Below are 22,510 nucleotides of genomic sequence, written 5' to 3'. Positions count from 1 at the left end.
CCTAAGTCTCTGGTATTCAACAACTTGGAAATTCCATTTTCAAAAATGAAATGGCAAAGCATCTTCACCCAGAAGAAAAGACAGACTTTCAGTACCATGAAGGAAGGTTTAGTTTCTATAAATACTGGCCTGTTTCCCGTTCGGTTGAAAATGTCTGCAACGTGGGAAGCATCTCTCTACAGTAGATAATTCAGACAGGGTCACAGAGGTTTCAAATTTCCTATTGGAAATTGCCAATTAACAGATTTTACACTGAGTTCATTTTTACTCAGTGGCACATCATCCTAGAATGACAAATTACAGGAAGATATTTAATACTAGATCATAAATGATGACAGAAACTCAAGCAACTTTGGGTGGGCTGAGCCTAAGCTTCAATTGATACCAAATGTTTTGATATTTATTCTCTCTACAATAAGCTATATGTTTTACAGCTAGCTAGATCTCCACGGTAAAGCACTAATAAACATGAAAATAGAAGTGATCTAGCCTCATACATAAAAAGCCCCCAAATGCACTTATGAGGTTTGAACTTTTCAAGGGTATGATCAAAGCCGAGTGAAGTGAATTGGAAGGGTTCATATTGACATCAACGGGCTCTGGAAGAGACTTGATGTGTTGACAGCTAAAGAACTGTTCTGAAACCATCTGAAAATAAATTCAAGGTCTGATAGGACACTGTGGCAAAAGAGATACCATTGCTTCACTCTCCTCCATGTCAGGAAATTATCTCTGAGCTGTCAGCGTCAGTTTCTCCTTCTACTGTTTATGTTTCTGGCTCATCTCTCGCCAAATGGCTTTCCTTTTGTACGTATGACAATTGATTAGCAATAAAAAGCAACAGGGTCATAAAAGTAACACACTTTGCATCTATAATATGAAATATTCTAGCGCATAGCCAAGTCTTATCTTCTTCAAATAATATCCACCACGCAACAGAAAAAGCTGAGACAAGTTTCTGCGAACATGAGGCCTGTGTACTTCAGCATTTCCTTACCCAGCCTTAGCATCAGTTAGAAATTTTTAACTTTCCCCTAAGCTGTGATCCACCTTAAAAGCAGCAGTCACATTCCAATCGATTTGGTGAGATGAATGTTATTTACACTTCAGTTTACACCTTTTTCTAAGATTTCATAAGAGAATAAATCCACACTTCCAGGGATGGCTGTGCATGAGGAAGTCTGGGGCTGTTAAGCAGAAGTGTTAGACACGTATGGGAATGTATTAGTAAGGGTCACACCTCCGTCTTAAGATTTTTAAGTGATAGCAAGAGCATAAAAGACAGCAGGATGGCAAAGAGAGATTGTTTGCGTGTGATTTTTTTTTCTTCTTCATAACCACGTTTTTTAAATACTTAAGCATTGCTATGCAGCAACCTAGATAGATCACACTGTCTGGGCGCACCTAGACAAAAAAGACAAATAAAGCTTGGATGAAATAACTCCTTTAAATTAAATATATGATTTCCATGCTATGTACGCTGAGGCCAGGAAACTCCTAGTGCCGGATATGTTTCAAAAGAGAGACGGATAAAGACAATGTTGTAGGTACCCCTAGTAAAAATTTGTTAGAGCAGCAAGGTGCAATTAAAAGCACTCTTTCAAAGACCTCTTACATGCATGGGGACGGATGGAAAGAATGCTGAGAAATCTACACTACAACAGAGCAGTGCATTGTACCACTTTTTAGTGTTCTTTCCTTCCCTTTTTTTGCCTGTCTTTTCTCATATCCAAGTGTCAGCAGTTTCCCTAGCCATCACAAAAGTGACATAATGTCATCACTGTGATCTCTCCAAATTGATTTGCTCATGGATCCTGCAATCAAAAACAAAATGACGAGTCAGATCTCTGGGTTTACTTGAGTTGCAGCTGCTGCAACACTTAAATCAGTTCATGGCCTTCTTTGCATTTGTCTGATGCTCCAGAAAGCTGGTCTAGAAGAGAACTCTGCTCGAACTCTGGTCTTATATTCAGTGTTCTTGGACATCTTGGTTAATACGGAGATGCTACTATCCAGGGTGACGTGATGCAGTTATGTCTACTTTACCCATCAGAGAGTTTCTTCAAGAGAGCCACCAAATTGTCCAGTTCAGCGCGGCTTTGCCTTTGCCTTTGTAACAGTGGTGTAAAATGGCAGCACTTAACAAAGAATCTGACTTCACTGGGAAACAAACTAGCCATTGTTCTTACAGGTTTGGGAACTGCAGACAGCTATGGTCTGTATATTATGCTTTAGCCAGATCCTGGGCGAAATGGTCAGAGAATAATGTTGTAGAGCCCAGTTCTCCTCTCACTCTATACCAGTGCAGTTCGTGCTCAAAATCAGTTGACCTAAAAATCAGCGTGACCCAGTCCCTGAACCGCAGAAGCAAAATAGCCGTGGTGGCCTGACCACCGTCCCATACAGTCATGCTGTGTTTGAGGAACGCTCCTGGTTTGTCACACTGTCTCTGCTGAAAAGTGCTGCCACAATCCAGGCGGGGGTGAAGGAGAACAGCATTTGTCCTTGTGTTAGCTGAGGACACCAAAGGGTTCAAAAGTATTTCTGAAAACTTTAAAGCCTTGAAATTATCTTCTCTAGTCAAATAGCCCTTTTCCAATCTGTCTAGCATTTCTACACTAATACATCTTTATTTTCAAAAAGGGAAAAACATCTTGGATTTTTAGGGCTTACAAGAAGCAAAGATCTGAAAAAAGCCCAGTTCTGGATGACAGCTGATCTGACAGTCCTGTCTGGATGCTCAGCTTTCCACACTGTGACTCTACGAACCCACAAGGTCTCAGGCAACTATGGGTGGAGTCACACAGTGTTAAGGGAAATTTTAGACATGAAGATTTTTGTTTGCTTTGGTTTTGGGTATGAGCTTGAAAAGAATGAGTTTAACAGCACAGAAATATTTCATAGGTTCACATTATTTTTGATTAAAACTTTGTTCTAAAAAAGATCTGGAAGAAAGCAGATAGGAGGGATCTCTTCTGATGTTTTCAATTTTAAGTGAGCATCATGAGCCATTTTCCATCCCTAGAAGTGTTCAAGGCCGGGTTGGATGAGGCTTTGAGCAACCTGGTGTAGTGGAGGGTGTCCCTGCCCATGGCAGGGGGGTTGGAACTAGATGATCTTTGAGGTCCCTTCCAACCCAAACCATTCTATGATTCTATGATTCATTTTAAAATAGCCATCACTGAGATAAAACTGTTTATTTGTGTTCCTTATAGTTTTGATTGACCAGAAATTATTTTTTTAAAATCTCTTAATTAAACAAAGCAAAAAGGCGCAGGAATCAACATGCAGTCCATTTTCAAAGGAAGTAAACTCGCGTTGTTGCTTTCTTGGCTTCTGCTAGCTGTGCAAATCCTAGAGAGAAAAAACAAACAAACATAGTTGAGTAGTGTAATATGAGGAAATGCAAGAAAGCAGTAGGTATCCTGGCAGCACTTGTCTTTGTCATAAGCCACCAGCAGTTGAGGGCTAGTAGGCAAGCTCTTGAAACTGAAGATGAAGTTGTCAAGATGGAGAAAAAGTGTAAGACGGAGGCCAAAGAAGACATTCAAAGAGGAAAACAAGGAGTGATTGTATTAGCAGGTGGAGATGACTGTACTAGTGGAAGCATTTTGCAAAAAGTTGTTGGTATCAGAAGGTCGTTATGTTTGGGTCTACAAATAAACAAAGGAAAAACAAATTTTCTCCTCTTTCCTGCTCTCATATTTGTAAAAATACTAAATAAAGAGAGTGAAGGAATTGATGAAGAACTGAAAGCAGCTCTAAGGAGAGTACGAAACATGGCTCTAAGGCTTGTAGAAAGTGTATACACAGCAGATGCCTGCCGCCTCATCTGTCTTGATGTGATGTGTTTCTTATTGATCTACTCAGTTGCCAATACCGGACACCTGGTCAGCTGAGGTGATGAGGTAATCAGCCATCATGAAGATTGATCCACAGCAGTCCATCTGGGATGGAATCCAAGAAACAAGGAACAAGCTAACGCTTACTAAATGCAATGGAAATGTTTTCACCCTTGTACAGAGTGAATTAGAGGGAACTTTTGAATTTAAAGGCACCACAGGTTTTAACATGGGTTCATAGCAACCATTCTGCAATGGACATAAAAGAAGAGAGCAGCTAGAAAGAGATGAAGTCAGGTCTCCCTGAGGGTTTTCTCTTGTGCAACCCAATGCATTTCCCCTACTGTCCTTGCTGCGAGTACATCTGGCTTGACTTTACACCAGCTCATCCAGTATTGTCACAGTGGTTCATTTCTGTCTATTCACAGAGCATTGCAAATCAAGTAAAAGTTGTCCTATCGAAGCCAGGGCTAACAAGAGGAGACTATTTTTAGCATGAAAGTGAGTTTAACAAATGGATCGTAGCTAAGGCAGCATGACAGCCCTGCTGACTAATTAATAGAGACACCAAAGGTGATTTTGTAACAGAGCCAGAATTACTGCTACGCTGGGCCTTCAGCTCCAGCAGATTTTGCAGCTCTGTTATGTTGTCCAACCAGAAAAGGCAGCCCAAATATACCACGACTCTGACCCAAACACGCTCCAACATGACTTGCTCCAAGACAGATAATAAAATGTTTCCTTGCTTTGTTTGGCTTCATTCTTTCTTCATCCTAGCACTAATTAGAACCCTTATTACTTGAAGCCTTTCCCTCTTTTGTTATTTATAAAAGTGTCTAACAACTGCTGAGATGGGTCATGGCAGACTGGAGTGAAGCCATCCAGCTATAGAGAGGGAGTGAAACTCCTTCTCTGTAGGGTGACAGGTGACAACATCGGCACAAAAGCGCAACAGAAATTAAAACAAGAATTGGGACTTGGTGTTTTCTTCCTAGGCATATCGCGTGATTCCTGGCCAAACCCTGTCTGCTCTTGTGCTTTAAGGATCTTATGAGTGCCCCAATTTTTTAATACTTGACATGGATCACTGAAAAGAAAATATACCAGGCTCTTCATTAATCTCTCCCCCAAGTTTCCCACAGATCTTTTTAAAGAGTATAGAATGTGCTTTCCTGAAAGATCATTTTATAGCAAACAATTTTATGACCACAGAGTTTTCCCACAAATGAACTAGCTTTGCAAGACAGTCTCTTCATGCTCTCTTTTTTTGTTTGAATTCTATTTAATTTGGCTGAACCCACGTGCCTTTAAAAAGACATTTTCTTCTGTAGGCCATCCTGTTTCAGAAAGTTCTCAGCTCACCATTGCTGAGCTTCTCTTCTGAAATTATCATCTCAGGAGCAGCTCCACAGGGAAATTACTGCAATCCAGTCACCACAAATGTAAATTAAATCAGCATCCAATATAACCACAGTGGTTTGTGTTTCTCCCCACTCCTTTCTCCCTTTGAGAAATCTAATTCTGGAACTACTGGAATAAATTCTACTCCCCACCTCCCATAAGGAAATAGCTGCAACAATCTGAGAGCAGATACAGTCTGTAGGAAATCACAGTACAACTTAGTTGTGATGCTTATTGTAGTTCATGACTGCAGCAGTCTTTCTTCTGCTTAGCTTCTCTCCTCCTTTGCCTTTGCCCTACATTGCCTGTGGTGGGGATAAAGTTGAGAATTCCACCATCTATGTGAGACCTTGTTTAAAACATCCCACATCAGAAAGTTGTACCTCCTTATGTGTAGGTTTGGAAACAGTCCTCATACAAGCTGAGATTTAGAACTGGTCAGTAAAGCATTGAATTGGCAATACCCTGAGAGGGGTAGCATGTGCCTCACCTCACAGTTAAGTTAAAGGTAGAAAATCGTTCAAATTGGAGAAGTGTAATGTTAATTGGGAAAAGCATCAGGTTCCACATGTCAGCAACCAGTAATCCAAGAAAAGGAAAGGGATAGGTGGGTAGAAGATGAAGGAATGATGCAGAAAGTCGAAAGTCTTTAGAATTAAATATCACAAGAATAAAAGCACGTGGGTTACCCAAAATTGTCAGTTCAATCTCAATCCTTACTCAAGAACAAACTCAGTTCCCTGTGGCAAATATGTGCATGCAAGTCTGATAATTCAGATAGATACAAAGTAAACCAGCAAAATGTCTTCAGCTGTGTGTCCCAAGGCACTAGTTGGTCTGCATCGTGTCTCTTGAAAAAGCCAATGCTAGAACGAATTACTCTGGGTGCCACATCTAAGATTATTTAACAAGTATGGGATAGTGTGTAAAACAGTGATGTTCTTCCTTCAAAATAAAAGGTTAACTGTTGTCCGTACAACCTGCAATGATAAAACCTGGGATTATGAACAAATTACATATTTCACACTTAAAAGATATTCTGTATCACTCTTTATGGGAAAAAAATGTTCCACTTGGCATCAAAAATGTTATCTCTAAAAAAAAGAATGCTATTCAACTAGCTGCTACAAATGTTGTGAGAATCTTCACATCAGTTACACTTCAGTACTTAGGATATGAATATGCAGGGTTTCAAAACTTGCAGTAAATCTCCAGTCACCAAACGTAGTACGATCTTACTCTTATGCCATTTACAGAACCGTGGTTTATTCATATTGTGGCAAAGTGTATTGTGGCTCTTATTATTATAATTATTAATAATAACTATTTTTTAATATTAAAACAACAGCCTGATGTAGCAGTGATGTAAAGAACAGAAAAAAAACCAAAGTTGTTCATAGTCCTGAAAAATCCTGTAAATTTAAAAAGAAATATTAAGGTATTAGATTGTTGTTTTCTCAAATGAAAATACCTGGATGTACATACATTCACATACGTTCTGCTCAGCAAGACTATTATTTTCTTTCTGAATATATATTAGGTAGGAATGGGAAGCATCACACAAAATATTTCTCTTGAGTTATAAGAAAACATTTAGCTAACATTAACATGAGTAGTTGAACACATGCAGTCATCATCCAGCAATTTATATTGACAGCCAGTGTTGATGTCAAAGCATATCACTGTTAGCGGATATTGGGTTTTTATATCTTGGAATGAAGTTTTAATACAGCTGGTCCATAACAAAAAAGCCTTTTATTATATAGGCAGTACAGGCTTTGACATATCTCCAGGTTTTCATTCTACCTTTCTTAAGCTTTAAGTTCTCTAAGTATCACTGATCACCACAATGTTGCTACTGAGCATCTTTACTTAGTCTCGGAAAGGAAAGATTCTTTATACAGAATTTAGAGAGCTCTGTTTAACCCCCATTAAGTGACTGAAAATTCAGAAAATTTTAGAGATAGAAAAGGCAAATGAATCAATGCAACTATTATACAATTTCTGGCAAGTAATGGAGGTCAGAGAAAAATCAGGGACTATTCTGTCAATTGTAAACATAGGCAAGAATAGTAAGAAGTAGTTAAAAAGTGCACTTAAGTATGCAGCTGTATTCCAATGGATGGCATCATCCAAGGAGTGATAGAGGCGCAGATTGGTAATGTAATGTAAGCAATTAGTTCTGGCAGCTACAAAAGAACTGGTGAAGCAGAAAAATCAGTCTCAAGAACTAATCTGTATCTGCACAATAGCAATGTCTTGATAACACTTCTGAAACATGGCAGTTCAAACAGACAAGACAGAAGGGTTGTATGGATGCCTCAGATAGCTGTCACCCACTAATGACTCTTAGAGCCAGGTGGAAGCAGGGAATTATCATTTGGGAATATTGAAAGTGAATACAGGCAAACCACTCACCACTTAAAAAAAAAAAAAAACAAAAACCAAAAAACAAACAACTAATGTAAAATGTGCCTCAGTGGATGAGGTCAGAAAACATGTCACTTAAATTTCAATTTTACAGAGCAGTTTTCCCAAAGAAAACTGCTTGTTATGTATTGGTAAATGTAAAATATTCTATGCACTTACAGTACACACTGGCTCTTACTCCACAAACCACTGACACTTACGTTTAAGTTTACACAGATGTATCATCCAAACAACATAATTGCAAATTAGACTTGTCTGAATCATTAAGTTTTTTCTGTGGTTTTTCTTTGCATAGGATTACGTAAGCAGCTTTCCCAATTAACCTCTTTCTAGGTGATCTTAACCAAACCACTTTGCTGTTTTTCTATCTATGAAATGCCATAATAACACTGATCTTCTTTATGAGATAGTCTGAGCACCATCAGATAGAAGATGCTATTCTAGTATTAAGTCTTCTGCACCAGCCTGGTGTATCTAGACGAGGGAAAGGATGCACCTCTGAAGCAGCCTACGATGTACATAATGCAGAGCATCTATCGTGCTGCCTGTGTGAGAGGACTCCTGAGGACAATTCCTCCTGGATGACCCAATTTACTTTGGTTTGTACCAAAAGGTGATCTGGTGTGTAAAGGCTGGATTCTCTGCTAAACCCAAACCCTCCCTCCCAGGGAGCACCCACTGTGCTCCAGCCACTAAGGGACTTTTAGCCTGCTGCACCAGGCTGGAGCTGGCCGGAAGGAAAATCCCCAAAATGCGTGTGGTGCAGATCTCTGCACCACTCCGTATTGTTTGATCAGGTGGATCATTCCTGTTTAAAAAGAAGCTCAGCTCAGCCTTAGCTATGGGTCTCTGAGTGGCATTTATATAATAGATGATAGCTAAAATGATTGACTCTCTTCTCTCTTCCCTCTGCTACCAACTAGAAAGAGGAAAATACCTTGTATAAAATGTCATATCAAAACACAAAATCCCCATTCATATTTCTTTTAAGAATTATCACAGCTTCCAAACTGCCATGAAGTATTTGGACATCTTTCAGAATTTAAATACTAGTTAGTTGTAAATAAGTATACATCAGCTGATGAATTTTATCATTTATTGGTTTAACCCTATGCATGCTGTGCTATCCAATAACTGTCTGTGTACTTAAAAATAAATATGAAAAATAAACAAAAGCCGTTACGTTTTAGTGGCTCTGAACAGTTGCGTCCCTTCATTTACTTCCTACTTTTTTTGGTCTGAATATATTAGTAAGGTACTCAGTGAACAATTGCATCGGGCAGAATAACTTATAAATTCACTTATGGTAGTACCTCCTTTCACGCAGTAACTCTGCTGAGGACAACAAAACGTTGGTTCACAGTGCCGTGACATCCTGTAGGACATAGCAGAGTAACTCAAAGTCAACCTGTGTCATTACAGTGGGAGCTTGCTCTTACAAAGCAACACTCTGCTCTGGAGGGTTTTTGGAGAGTCCTCTCACTGTGCACATGGCAGACATGGCCCCATGAGGGGAACCAGGATCAGACATGGTGTTAACCTAAGCCACCCTTGAGGACGTGGGGGAGTGCAGAGCAGCAGCAGGCACTGTGACTCAGGACCTGTGGAGGTCAGTGTCTGCTGCCTTGTCCCACGAGTGAAGTCATGAGCCTGACCGTGCAACAACCATGAGTCCTCTGCCACCAGCTGACCTCTCCCCTGTGCCCTCCAGAATGTTTACTTCTCTGACATACATAAAATTTACTATAGAATAGCAAGAATTCCCTTAAATTACAGATGCATTCTTTTCTCACCTATGCCTATTAGTAGCCTTCTTGCAAAAAGTACTTTTGTAAATGTCATGATGCACTGGAATCAATTGTAGTACATACCCTTTAAATAAAACAACAAAGTAATTCCTGAGAGCCATGGTATTTCAAGACATCCAGGGTAAACAGAAAATTTTATTGGTGCTTGGTTTTATTCTCGGGTGATCAGACAAGAGAGCAATACAAGAAAAGTCTGTGGTTGTAGCTGAGACATGACCAGGAGGAGGTTTTTACTATGTATGTATTCTACTCTCCATGGGAAGAGAAGATAAAGCCAAGTGTGGTTTCCTAAAAATGCGTGAACAGTGGATTATTTCCTGCTTAATAAAACGTAACTAAACGTGTCTAAGTTTCTCCAGATGGATATTATTTATGAATTGGGGAGAAGATAAAATTAATAGGAACATCAAAGATGTGCTGAAAATTTTCCTGATTAAATATTATCTGACCTCCAAATGTTCTTCCTCTGCATTTCCTGCAGCAATTTGGCTATTAGTCAACCCATTAACTGTTCATTCTTCTACAGAAATGCAGATGTCAGGTTTATAAACATCTGAATCTGAGCCGGAATTTAAAATTCGTGTTGATTTAAATCCTGTCCAACAAGGTGACTTTTTTTTTCAGGGACCAGATGCCATGGCCTTATCTCTTTGCGTCACTCCTCTGGCAAAAGAGAGAGTACACGCTTTTTGCACTCAGGATTTCTCCAGCACAGCCAGCTATTCATCACCCGTGGCACCGGACAGAGGGATCGCTTGGCGTGCATGACCATAGCATACTGCTTTTGTTACGGCAGGAGTTCTTTTGTAGATAAAAGTCAGCAGACCACTGTGGCGACCAAGCCATAGAGGTATTTGTCATACTTACACTCAGTCATGCACTACAGTTCAGAGCACCCAACAAATTGTAACACGGAGCTACAGGCACCGCTCTGTCGGGATTCAAAGGATTCAGAATGACTTCTCTGTTTTCTTTCTTCCACACATACCATCCCCCTTACTTACACTGCATATCAGATAAACTTCTCTTTTTCTTTTTTTACCCCCAAGAAAATACAAGGATAGCATTGGGAGAGCTCCGCTCTGCTGACAAAGCTCTGTACTCCAAGTTTTCTGTCGCTTCAGAAATATCTCTCTATCAAAACCCACATGTAATGGTAGAAGCTTATGTCTGCAAATCCCAAGAAGCTCTTCAGGCTTGTCATTAAGAGCATACTCTGAGCTGGCGCATTACAGACATCAGAGACGTGAGAGTGAGTAATAGCCTAGGTTAGATAGAATCTCATTAAGATAAATAATATATTCCTTGTATGTTCTTAAGGAGTTTTACAAATGCGTCAAAACACTTCAGTGATAATTGTGATTATTATTCCTCTTGCTAGACTGTAGTTCTTACTACCGTAAGCAGAGCTTTCCAGGAACACACCTGCTGTCCCATAGCTCAACACTCCCACCAGACAGATCATGCAGGGACAGTTTGGGACTTCTGCTGCAGGAAACCAGCCCAAACATGATGTGCACAAGCAATAGAGAAGGAAAAAACATGTAAAGAATACCGAGGCTTCAACAACACCAATGTCATCAACTGCCAAGCGCTACAAAAAAAAGACCGAGTCTGAGTCCTAGAGAATGGAAGAATCACAGACGTTACAAACAGGGAAATCCCATGTTAAGTCATAATCAAGGAGAAGAGGCACCAGAAGAAAGAGGGATCTCTGATCTGCAGAGTAAATTCTGTGCATTTAGTTAAAGATTTGGCAGATAATTGATTTACTGAATTTTAAGAGCTCATATTGTTCTATATGAAAGTTTAGATTCATTTACATCCCAAAGAAGCTATCCATGTTTGCTGAGCTAACTTGATCACACAGCACTTTTCAATGGATTTAATCTTTACGTATCCGTAGAGAGAACTTCCCTTTCAAAGGCAGTTTGGCGATATCCTGCGAAGCCCATGTACTACTCTAGGGAGCCCAGCTGCTTCAGGATATGCATTAGAAATGCAAACTAATCTTATCCTGTGATATAGGTCGGCATCAGTTGCTGCTGAACCTATCCAAGACCAGGATACTTTTCAAAGAACACCTCAAATAGCCGAGCCTCACGCTGGGTATTCCTGGCTCATCTGCAACAGCAGAGTGATCCTTGAGTGCCACAACGAGACTGAAATCCTGTCATAAATGTGCCATGGGACAAGCTCTCCTCAATCATATTGCTCTTTTATATGTCCACGAGGACATCAACACTGACTGTGCTAGAGTAAATGCAATTTTTGCAAAGGATAAAGACTGTCAGTGTTGCCAAGCTCCTGCAAAAGTTTCAATTCTGAAATGGGTTGCGAGGCCACATAGCTCCATACGAACACAGAGCCACAGTTTTGCCTTACGTCTTATAACACTGTGCAAAGTTTGCCAAAGTAGTCCTGGTTAATCTGTTCTGCAAGTTGTACCTTTTCCTTGCTGTTCCTCCATGTTGGAGAGCTCTCCACTGGTTGACTGAGATTTGATGGTAGTTTTGTTATTGTCCTCTCCTTCGTTTTTACAAATAGGACAGTTTTGTTGTATGCTGTCAGTATTTCTCATTTGAAAGAGTAACTGAAACACATTCCATCTCAGAAATTAGGATTCACTTTTCCAAGTGGCTCCACTCTGCGTGCTGGGAGAACAAGCTTCCTTGGGTGCATTTCAGCCCATGAATCCCTCACTATTCAGATCAACAACAGCTGACAAGCTGTTACCACATGGGTGTTTCGTCCTGTGAAGATGTCAGGATGCAGGAGGAGCAGGGCTTGGATCCAGGAGTGCCCCAACACGGGGCAGGGTCCCCTGACCAGGACGCAGTCCTCCAGGCCCCACTCAGGGTCAGCGGCAGTAACAGGGTCCCTCCAAGGACTGGAGGTGATGCTCAATGCTCAGCGAGCCCAGCCAGGGCAGCGGGGCATGAGGCCAGGCACAACATTGCTTGGGGCAGGCCTGGGGTCCTGGCCAAGACAAAATAGTGTCCCTGGGCTCAGGTGGAAAGAGTTCTGAGGGAGCCAGTCAGGGAAAGTGAGGCTTATTAGTCTCCATGGGGTGCTGGCGCAAGATGCGTCTTCCTTGGAAGCATCCCTTTTCAGATGTTACCTTTTATCACTTATAACACTTCAATGAAAATAGTATGAAAAAAATAATAAAAGTTTCTAAAACATCTATGAGAGCACTCAGAGTAAACAGATCTACACATTCAGGTTAATTTTTGCAATAATTTTGTTTTCAATGGAAGTTTATACATTATTAAAATGGATATTAAATGAATATGAAATGCTATTATCAACAAAACTGTTTTGCGGGCTGTATTCACTAAGTGTTTACGCACACTCTTCTTTTTTAGAATTCAGTCAGTCATAAGAGAAATTATGTTTATTCCTCATTACAAGTAGAATTTGCAGAATCAGAGTACAGTGAAACTTTAAACGTGTCTATGTGTAATACAATACCTGCATCTATGGTTAAAAAATGTTCTGCAAGGTCTATATCACAACAAACTCCAAAACCCTACTTTTGTCCTGTCTCAGCTTTGACCTACCTTTGACTACACACTACATTATCAACATCAGACAACAAATTAGCTGAGAAACATGTATCTGCCACAAGAAAACTATAGTGCAGAGCCTAAAACATTAGGAGTAAATACTGCATGCAGATAAAAGGTGTCCTGACATATTATTACATAAACATTTTATTTGTTGCTGAGTTATCAGTTGGGATCACAGCAACACCAATAGCCAAGCTGGGAGAAATGCATTGGTACCACACACATACATCGTGACAAATAATGAAAGTGCGAATACTATTAATTCAACCCTACAGCTCATTATGATGAAAAATTTATTTGCAGATACCTCCTTGATTAACGACTAATGCCTGGTTAATCTTAAACATATCCAACAGGAAAGAAACTAAAGTCAATGAGAGGTACCTGACATCAGAGCAAACACAATTTATCACTCCAATGAATAGTCCATGGCATTGTGCACTGTGCATACAAACACACACAAACACTTCCACAACCTCCCTGGAATAATGAAGTATCTAGGAAATACACAAAAGGACAGGAAACTCATGAGACATATAGCATAGGTATTTGCATAGACAGTAGACAAAGGCAGCTGTGAGAAAGAGAGAGAAAGAAGACATGCCTGCTGAAAAGAAATCTGTTCTACTCGCTTCTGCTGTACTCAGTGGCATATTAGAACTTGCCAAAATCGTCGATGCTTTCTGCTGCAATACATCTCTCCAATTTCCTCAAATGTTTGGGGCTGCATTTCAACCGGACGAGTTTACTCCATACACATGCTTAAGAGATACTCTTTGCACTACAGTTGCTGATATCTTAGGCAGATTTCTACAGTACCTCTTCTGAAGAATTCTAAAGTTGTGATAAATAAAAAGTGCTATATTTGGTACTCTGAACTAAACTGTATAATATTAAGCTAGTCCTTCGAAATATTTACATGTGTTCAACTAGGCTTGAATCTAGGAGTAGATCCTTTGATATGAGTAGCTTATATATAACAGCTGCCACACCGAATCAGACCAATACTCCGTCCCACCCAGAAGAAGCAGATGCTGCATGGAAAGACCACACGAGCCTGGCCACTGCGTGAGGTCCCTTCCTCTTGTACCACTCCAGACTTCTGATCTGGAGAACTCCTGTCCATTGTCATGCCGGTGCTGAACCTTTCACATAAGGTGAGCCTGCGAGATTCAGATCTAGCCCCTAGGTTGTTTAGAGTTACGCACACGGAACACACTTTCCTATCAAACAAATCATGAAATCATTTCATCGAGATAACTTTTCCTTTATAGTCGTTCTATTAATCAAGTCTAGTAATTTAGTGGAGCTCCCCTGCAATACGTACATAGTTACCTTAAACACAGACCTTAATGAGCTCTGGGAACAGATGTAATTTTCTATTCAAAACAGAAGCGAGGTCCGATGTATTGACATCCATGAAGGCACTAGCAACCAACGGCGGCAACAACATATACCAACAATTACATTCCTTTTTTGTAATCAAAAAAGCAACCCACAGCATCACGCCAGTGTCTTGGCAGAATCAGGGCCAGGGTTCCTCTTTTCCACATCATCCTGCCAGAGTCCCCCAAGTGCATCTGGGACAGTAGCTGGCTCTACAGCCTAAAACAGAGGCAAATGGTGTGATCACAAAGGCTATCTGCTAAATAGCTCAGGGAGTTCAGATGAGCAAGTGCAGCAAGTGCTTGTGGTACAGAGTCGAAATAGGTTGGACAAGAGGGGAGGGGAGCTCAAGGCTAGTGCTGCATGCACTGTCAAAACCCTGTCACAGCGAGCCCAGTAGATCACCTGTCACCAGGTAGAGCATATTTACAAATTTACCAGTCTTACAGTGGTGACAGATCTATTGTTGAAGAACATCCATCAACTGATTTGCAAGTATTTTGGACAAAATCTGCTTAGAAATTCAGAATTATCAGCTGCTGGTTTGCTCTAGATAGAAATCTGCTAGAATTTAATTTCTGTCATTTCACATTTTTAAATGTAACATTTAAGCTAATTGAAGAAAAAAATACACTATTTTAAAGTTTTCTGGAGATGGTTGATATATCTAATTTTAAAATAACCCTGAATTTTACGGTAGTCTTTCAGGAGAAAAAGACCTTCCCTTTTCTGTATTACCAGCCAAGCACTTCTCTTACAGAAATAGTGATTAAAGGAAAGTAAACTGTGGAATAACTAGGAGATTTTTTTATTCTTGGGTACTTACTCAACAGAAAGAGGTGATGAGAATACTAACTAGATGGAGCTTGAATAAAATTAACAAAAATAAACTAAAAATAAGGAAGATCTTTTCAATTCCAAATGGAGGAGGAAGAAAGGAACTATACTATCACGTGCACCTGCAGTAGCTCTAGTGGTCTCCAGCTTTACAAAAGCATGACATAAATTACTGTGTAAAATCTATGAAGCTGACACGAGGCTCTGGTTTCTGAAATAACTGCCACAAAAACTTCACTAGAATTGGTAGAACAGGAAAGGAAAATTAAAAAAGTCAATATGACGTTGTCTTAAAATAAAGACTTCTTGTCAAAAATATAAACAACAAAAACATCTCCGGACTGGGAAACGTAAGAAAGTCTTTTTTATTTATAGAGGTTACTCAGGAACAATAAATATAAAAAAATAGAAAGCCAACAAAAAGCAAGCATATCTTCAGAGAGGAAAGGGACAAAAATCTCATGCTAATGTTAGATTTTCAAGATTTTGTAAAGCCTAATTAATCAGTAGTTCATTAACATCTTAAGCCCAGGGACTGCCTGTAAAGTAAAAATCTTAATGCTGAAAACATCATGAGAATCTCTATGCTACTGAATGACACAGAGCAAGTTAAAAACATACAGGGCTTTGAACAAACATCTGCAATAAAGTCAACTTTTGCACCTTGAAAGGGCCCTGCAGGTGCCATGACTGGAATTTATCAGAAATTCAGTGCATTAAAAGCAGAAGTTATTTGGGTAGTCCAGGACCTGACTGCATACAGTTTAGCCAGGGAAGCAGAAGCCACTCTTTGAAAGTGAACACTTAATATATTTTATACTCCTGAAGTGTTAAGACCCAGGAGAGACCCCAGGGGTAAGAAAAATTACAGTTCTAGTCTATATATTCTCTGATTATTCAATAGTCAGAGCACCTGACCTCTTGAAAATAAGAAGTGATCCACCCTATATCTCAATAAAATAATGAAGTGTCAGTAGCTTCTGTGTTTTGGAGGCTAGTTCACAATTTTTAATTCTTCCTAGTCATTTTGTACAAATGACTACTGGTTCTCTGCTGTCTGAGATGCACTAGAAGCTCTATGGAACAAAAAAAGTTTAGCGATAACTAAAGAACAAATCTTGTTTGGATCAGTGTGCAGGCTACCTCTAGAACATTACAGTGCTGAAAATAGTTCCTTATCTGCCCTCCAGTTCATAGGGCCAGATGATATGAAATCCTTGTAATAAAAGGCAGGAGAACCCCTAAGGATATTAGTTTGCTGGGAAATAACGATAGAGAAGAAAGAAGCTGTTAGAGTGAAACATGGTGAGCTTGAAAGGGGAGAAATGAAAGAAAAAAAAAGAATGAAATATTTTCAGAAACCAACATAAGTGCCAAGAAGGGGAAAAAAAGGGAAAGAAAACTGAAAGCTACTGAGTGACCTTTACTTTTAGCATGGAAAATAAATGTTTCCTTTTATAGTTTCTTGTTAGAATAAGACCAGTAAGGGATCATGAATCTTTATACAGTTTTATAGTTTCCCTTTCAGTGAACCATTTCAGTTTTACACACAATTTTATAATGTAACTGTATAAGAAACTAAGCTTACCCTTAAAATGCCATGATGAGAGCCTAGGTAGCTGCAACTACATACACACACATTTATGTCTGAGTAAAAAAGAATCTGTAACATTTTTTTAATTCACAGAAGAGATCTGCTTTGAAATTGAACTGAAATGATATTTCCTAACAGCCTAATAATTAAATCAAAACAGAAAATAGAATACCCCCCACAACCATACATGCACACAGCTGTAATCACTATGTTTTAGCAGACACTGTGCCTTTGATCTCTCCTGGCCCTTTTCCATCTTTTAGACAGTACAATCCCGAAGGAATCATTGTCTACCAGATACTTCTCCTTCCCTCACTGGCCCTGGACTGCCTGCCTCTGCAGCAATGTCATACAGAAAACACAGTGAACGTCCTGCAGTAATGTCCTGCTGAAAGAGAGGAAGTCAATACCTACAGACTTTTTATCTGACTTGTTCTTCCCCTGGAAATAGACCCCTTACTTCCCAGAAGTCCATGAGCGCTGCTGGAGAAGAGGGTGAGCATGCCACAAGTCCTCTTTCCTTGCAGCTGGAAATCAGGGATTGCCTCTGTGTGCTGATCCCGAGGAGGCTGTAAGGATCTTGGTGTTCATTAAATCCTTTCTTATGCAAGACCTTCTCTGGCAGCGCCTGAGTCAGCAGGACCGATTCCGGGTATAGCTCAAAGCCAATCACTTGCAGAATACCTGGAGATTTTTCTGTTTTCCACCCAGTTTACTGGTGCCAAAGCCCAAACTCTAATCCTAGCACATCAGTCCAGTAGCTTTGATCTGACCTTGACACTGGTGCTATAGTTTGTCACATAGGTGGCAGCTCTGATACCAAGGCATATTCAGTTCTTTCCCTGAAAACACTTCCTCTAGTTTCTGGAAATGGCTGTTTTCTTCTACCTGCTTTCCAGCGAACGAGAGCTTCTGCTTTCATAGATGGCTGTGTTGGCTTCTGTTGGCAGCTGCACTAATCCAACATTCCTCTGCAGGCAGTGAGGCACAGAGAGAGGATCTGTCTTCTTTCCTTACTTATGACTTCAACTATTCTAGTCTGCATCTGGAATTTTTAGGTAGTTTGTGAGTCTCTGTGGTGCATGCTTTGTCTTATTTTGAAACATCTTTCCTCCACTCAGGTTGTAAACAGCCAGACCATACATGTGGCTTCAAGATCAGGCCCATCAGGTAATTCAGTTCTTGGTAGTTACTCCATTCGAAACATCTTCTGGATGGGCTGGATTTCCTGAGAAAATAAATAAATAGATAAACAATAAATAAATAAAAATAACACCAAAAGCACTTAGATCCCAAAGGTTTTGTAGCAATCAGATTCATCTCACGTCCTGTGCTTCAGTACTTGTCATCAGACTAGAGCGAAGGAAGAAAAGGGAAAAGAGCAGATCACCTTCCTTCCCCTTCCCATGGCCAGAGAAGTGGTCCCTGTCCACCTCCCTCGCAGAGGAGAGGGCGAGCTTACCCAGGTGGGATGTGGGTTGGTATGCAGAAGCAGGGCAGGACCACAGGGTAATTTTCCTCTGCCCAGAGTGACAGAAACCTCCCTATAAAATATCAATTAAAGCAATGCATATATTTTAAAGCTGTCTCCAGAGATTCTCTACCCCTTCAATTCGTAAAGCATTTTGACATGTTCAACTCCCTTTGAGTTTTAAGCTCAGTTTTTGAACTCCGATTTTGCAAGGAATTCAGTAGCAGAGAAGAAAACGTAACGAGAGAGATGTCTGTCCCTTGAAGTCAATGCTATACAATGAGAGTCCGCATGATATGCCAGGGAATATTACATCTTTTGTTGCCTTTTTGTGCTGCATACAATGGAGCTTTATCAATGAAGTCATACTAGCAATAACTTCTAATAAATACATGGCATATAGTGGCTAAACAGAGAAAGAAAACAACTTTAATGACAGATACAAGACCCTTCACACAATGTGTTTCTGGAGGGGTTATTATAAGTGGCAGCGCTGGTCTATTCTTCAGTTTTCTGCTTTTTTATATACTGAGATTCAAGGCTGGTCTTAAAACAGACATTTTGCCTTATAAATCACACAGTGGATTGAAGCACGCTCATGATGTGTTGCCAAACATATAGCCTGCTGCTGACTGCGTCCTAGATCAGACCCCCTCTCCTCTGCCTGCAGGGAGAGGCTTAGGGAAAAGGAAGGATGGACACAGCAAAAGCTGAAAAAAAACCATAAGGACAGAGGAAACGCAAACCCAAAGGCGAAAGGCTAAAGATAAGAAACAAAACCAGCTGTTTCTGTTGTGCTTTTCTGTCAAGTTTTGTGAGAGAGAAGTCATTATGGGAAGTTATCCATCCTGACTTCCCTTTCATCAGGCGGATTTTTCTGCCGGCGCGGTGCCTCAGCAGAACCGCTTGCCGTTTCCACCGGTGCAAAGTCTGCAAGCACGCCTGACGCAGCACAGGCAGGACGTATTTCCCATTACGATTTCTAAATGTACAGAAAACATGTGCTGTGTGTGTATACACTGACATGCACCATTCCTCTGCATTGAGACGCTCTGAGGACCAAGGGGATGTTCCTGCCCCCAAAAGTAAAACAGAGGCAAGGTAAACAAAGGAATTTGCAATTACTGCAGCAAGCAGTGCTGTATGTGGTTCTTTTTAATGAAAATGTCAAGTACCAGTTCTGCCCAACAGTGATCTGAACTGAAAACCTCTTTTCTGAGTCAAGCTGAGCAGGACTTATATCTGCATTTCTTCTATCCCTAATTATTGCCTGAAATCAGCCAGCTAAAGTAGACTCCTGATGTGCATACACTCTCTCCTTTCCCAGAACTGGAGGCAAACAGTGAGAGGTTTTGCTTTGTTTCATTGTCAACCCAAAAAAAAGGCATCAAAACCCTGGAAACCACTGAAAAAAGGTACTGCTTTCCACTTGTCAGCCCGTGACTGGTCCATGAGGTCGATAATAGACATCCAGCTCTAATCCAGCTGCCCAGTCCTCCAAGACGACTTCCCTTTCTCTGGGCTCCTGAGGTCCGTTTTCCCTGATCTTGCTGGTGGATATGCTCCCCATCATCGCAACAATCCCTGCTGTTCTTGTGTCTCTCTCAGAACAGTTAAGTATCCACAACTGATCCTGCTCATTGCAGCATCTGATTGACCCCACACATTTTTCTTGATGACACCCTTATCTTCCACTGGATCCAAATGCCTGCCATCGCTTTCATTCCTGAACATGCTACTGTTTTTCCAAAACAAGTGAAAGAAAAAGACTCATGCACATCACCATCATAGTCCCAGAATGTGTTACAACATGCTCTGTCAACAGAGTTGATTGAAACAACCCCTTGAGGAGGCCTTAAAACAAGGATTGGAGTACCAGATACAGCATGCCTTTATGAAAATAGGATTAAGATGGATGATAGCAGTAAGTGGCCCACTAACATGGACAAAGGCTAACATAATTGAAGGAAAACAGAGAAGTGTCTTGCACAATATTAATTAACAGCATAGTTTTTACTGGAGGAGTTGAAGTAGGTTCAATAGTTTGTTCAGAAGAGTCTCTCCAATTCATTTAAAATTATTCTGCCAAGCATATCTTAGTAGATCTGTATTTTGGTTACAAAAAAAAAAAAAAAAAAACCAGAAGACAAAACAAACAAAAAGCCAACAATGATGCAGGCGGAGGGATTCATCCTTCAACAAATACATTGAGGGTTAAGAACCTTTGGTCTCTGTGGAAAGAAAACTGGCCTGGGCAAGCAGCAAATTAGCAGGCACCTTAAACTCTTACATCTTAAACTCATCTTCATTTTTAGAATAACACCGACTGATGTCGGGTCAGAGGCAATAGTGGCTTGCCAAACTACTCCCCATAAAAGAAGGTTCTGCAAATATTCTGGAAGGATAAAGACAGCCGTCCCAGGAGAGCTTACATACTTGATACAAGACAAGAGACATTATCTAGAACAAGCACAGGATAACAATAACACAAAGAAATTCAGCAATCACAAGATAACTGTTATATAGAATCATAAAATCATTCGGTTGGAAAAGACTTTTAAGATCATCAAGTCCAACCATTAACCTAGCACTGCCAAGTGCCACCACTAAACCATGTCCCTAAGCACCACATCTACAATCTTTTAAACGCCTACAGGGATGATGACTCAACCACTTCCCTGGGCAGCCTAATCCAGTGCTTGACGACCCTTATGGTGAAGAAATTTTTCCTCATATCCAATGTAAACCTCCCCTGGTGCAACTTGAGACCTTTTCCTTTCATCCAGTCACTCTTTACTTGGAAGAAGGAACCAACACCCACCTCACTACAACCTCCTTTCTGGTAGTTGTAGAGAGCAATAAGGTCTCCTCCCCTCAGCCTCCTTTCCTCCAGGCTAAATAACTCCAGTTCCCTCAGCTGCTCCTCACAGGACTTTCTCTCTAGACCCTCCGTCAGCTTCGTTGCCCTTCTTTAAACATGCTTGTCATGGTTTGATGTGGAGGGGGTGGGGGTTCTGGTGGCAGAAGAGGGGTTTTGGTCCCTGTGACTTCCCCGGTTTTGGAACCAGGTTAGGATTGGTTCTGGCCACCAGATCAGACTGCCATCCCCCTCGGGGTTGAGCCAATAGGGCGCTTCTGCGAATTGCCCTATTTAAGTCAGGACAAAGGAACCGGAAAAGGTGCTTTGCCCATGATCGAGCAGAGAATGGAGGAGGGCACTGCCCCCGCTCCCTGGCTCCCGGCCGGGCAGCTGCCTGCGTCGGGCCGGCGCCACCCACGGAGAATGGCGGCGGCGGAGCCAGCTGGGGAACTCAGGGGCACCCCACTCCCGGGGTGCCCACTGGGCTGAGTTCACCTGGAGAGGACTGAGATCTGAGAGAAACAGCCGCATCGACAGCAGGTCAGTGAGGATGGAGCAGGAGGAGGTGTGCCGGAGCCGAGTTTCCCCTGCGGCTGATGGTGAGATAGCAGGCGGCCCCCCTGCAACCAGGACGGCCTCGGTGGAGCAGAGACCCACTCGCAGCCTGTGGGGAGAAGATGCCTGAGCCTGAGGATGGTCGTGTTGGGACGCACGACAAGGCAGAGAAGCATCTGGAGTCTGCGTGACGACCCATGCCGGAGCGAGTGGCTACAGCTCCCTAAGTACCTGAGACTGTGGGAAAGCCCACACCGGAGCAATCTGTGGGGAAGGATTGTTTCCAGTGGGCTGGACTCACGCTGGAGAAGTTTGTGGATTTTTCCTCGTGGGTGGGGGATCCATTGGAGCAGGGGAAAAGGGTGTACGGACTCCTCCTCCTTTAAGAAAGAAGCAGCAGTAACAGCATGGAATGAACTGACCTGTACTCCCCAGTCCCTGCCCCCTGTGCTGCTGCGGGGAGGAGGTAGAGCCAGGAGGAAAAGGAAAAGGAAAGTGGGGGGGGAAGGTGTCGGTTTTAAGATCTGGTTTTGTTTCTTTCTGTCCTCTCGAGTAATCGGTTTTGATTCCCTTTGTCCTTCTAAGTAACCATCAATAAATTGTTTTGCTTTTAAGAAAGCCAAGTCTGTTTTGCCCAGGACCATGGTTGGTGGGTGCTCCCTCTGTTCTTGTCTCATCCCTCAGTCCCTTTATTATATTTTTCTCCTCTCCACTTTGTTGGAGAAGGAGAGACTGTGTGAGTTTTAGTTGCTGG

The sequence above is a fragment of the Tauraco erythrolophus genome, chromosome 1 (assembly GCF_009769465.1).
Source record: "Tauraco erythrolophus isolate bTauEry1 chromosome 1, bTauEry1.pri, whole genome shotgun sequence".
Taxonomy (NCBI): Eukaryota; Metazoa; Chordata; class Aves; order Musophagiformes; family Musophagidae; genus Tauraco; species Tauraco erythrolophus.
The sequence above is the reverse complement of the archived record's forward strand: the minus strand, read 5'-3'. Positions refer to the sequence as shown.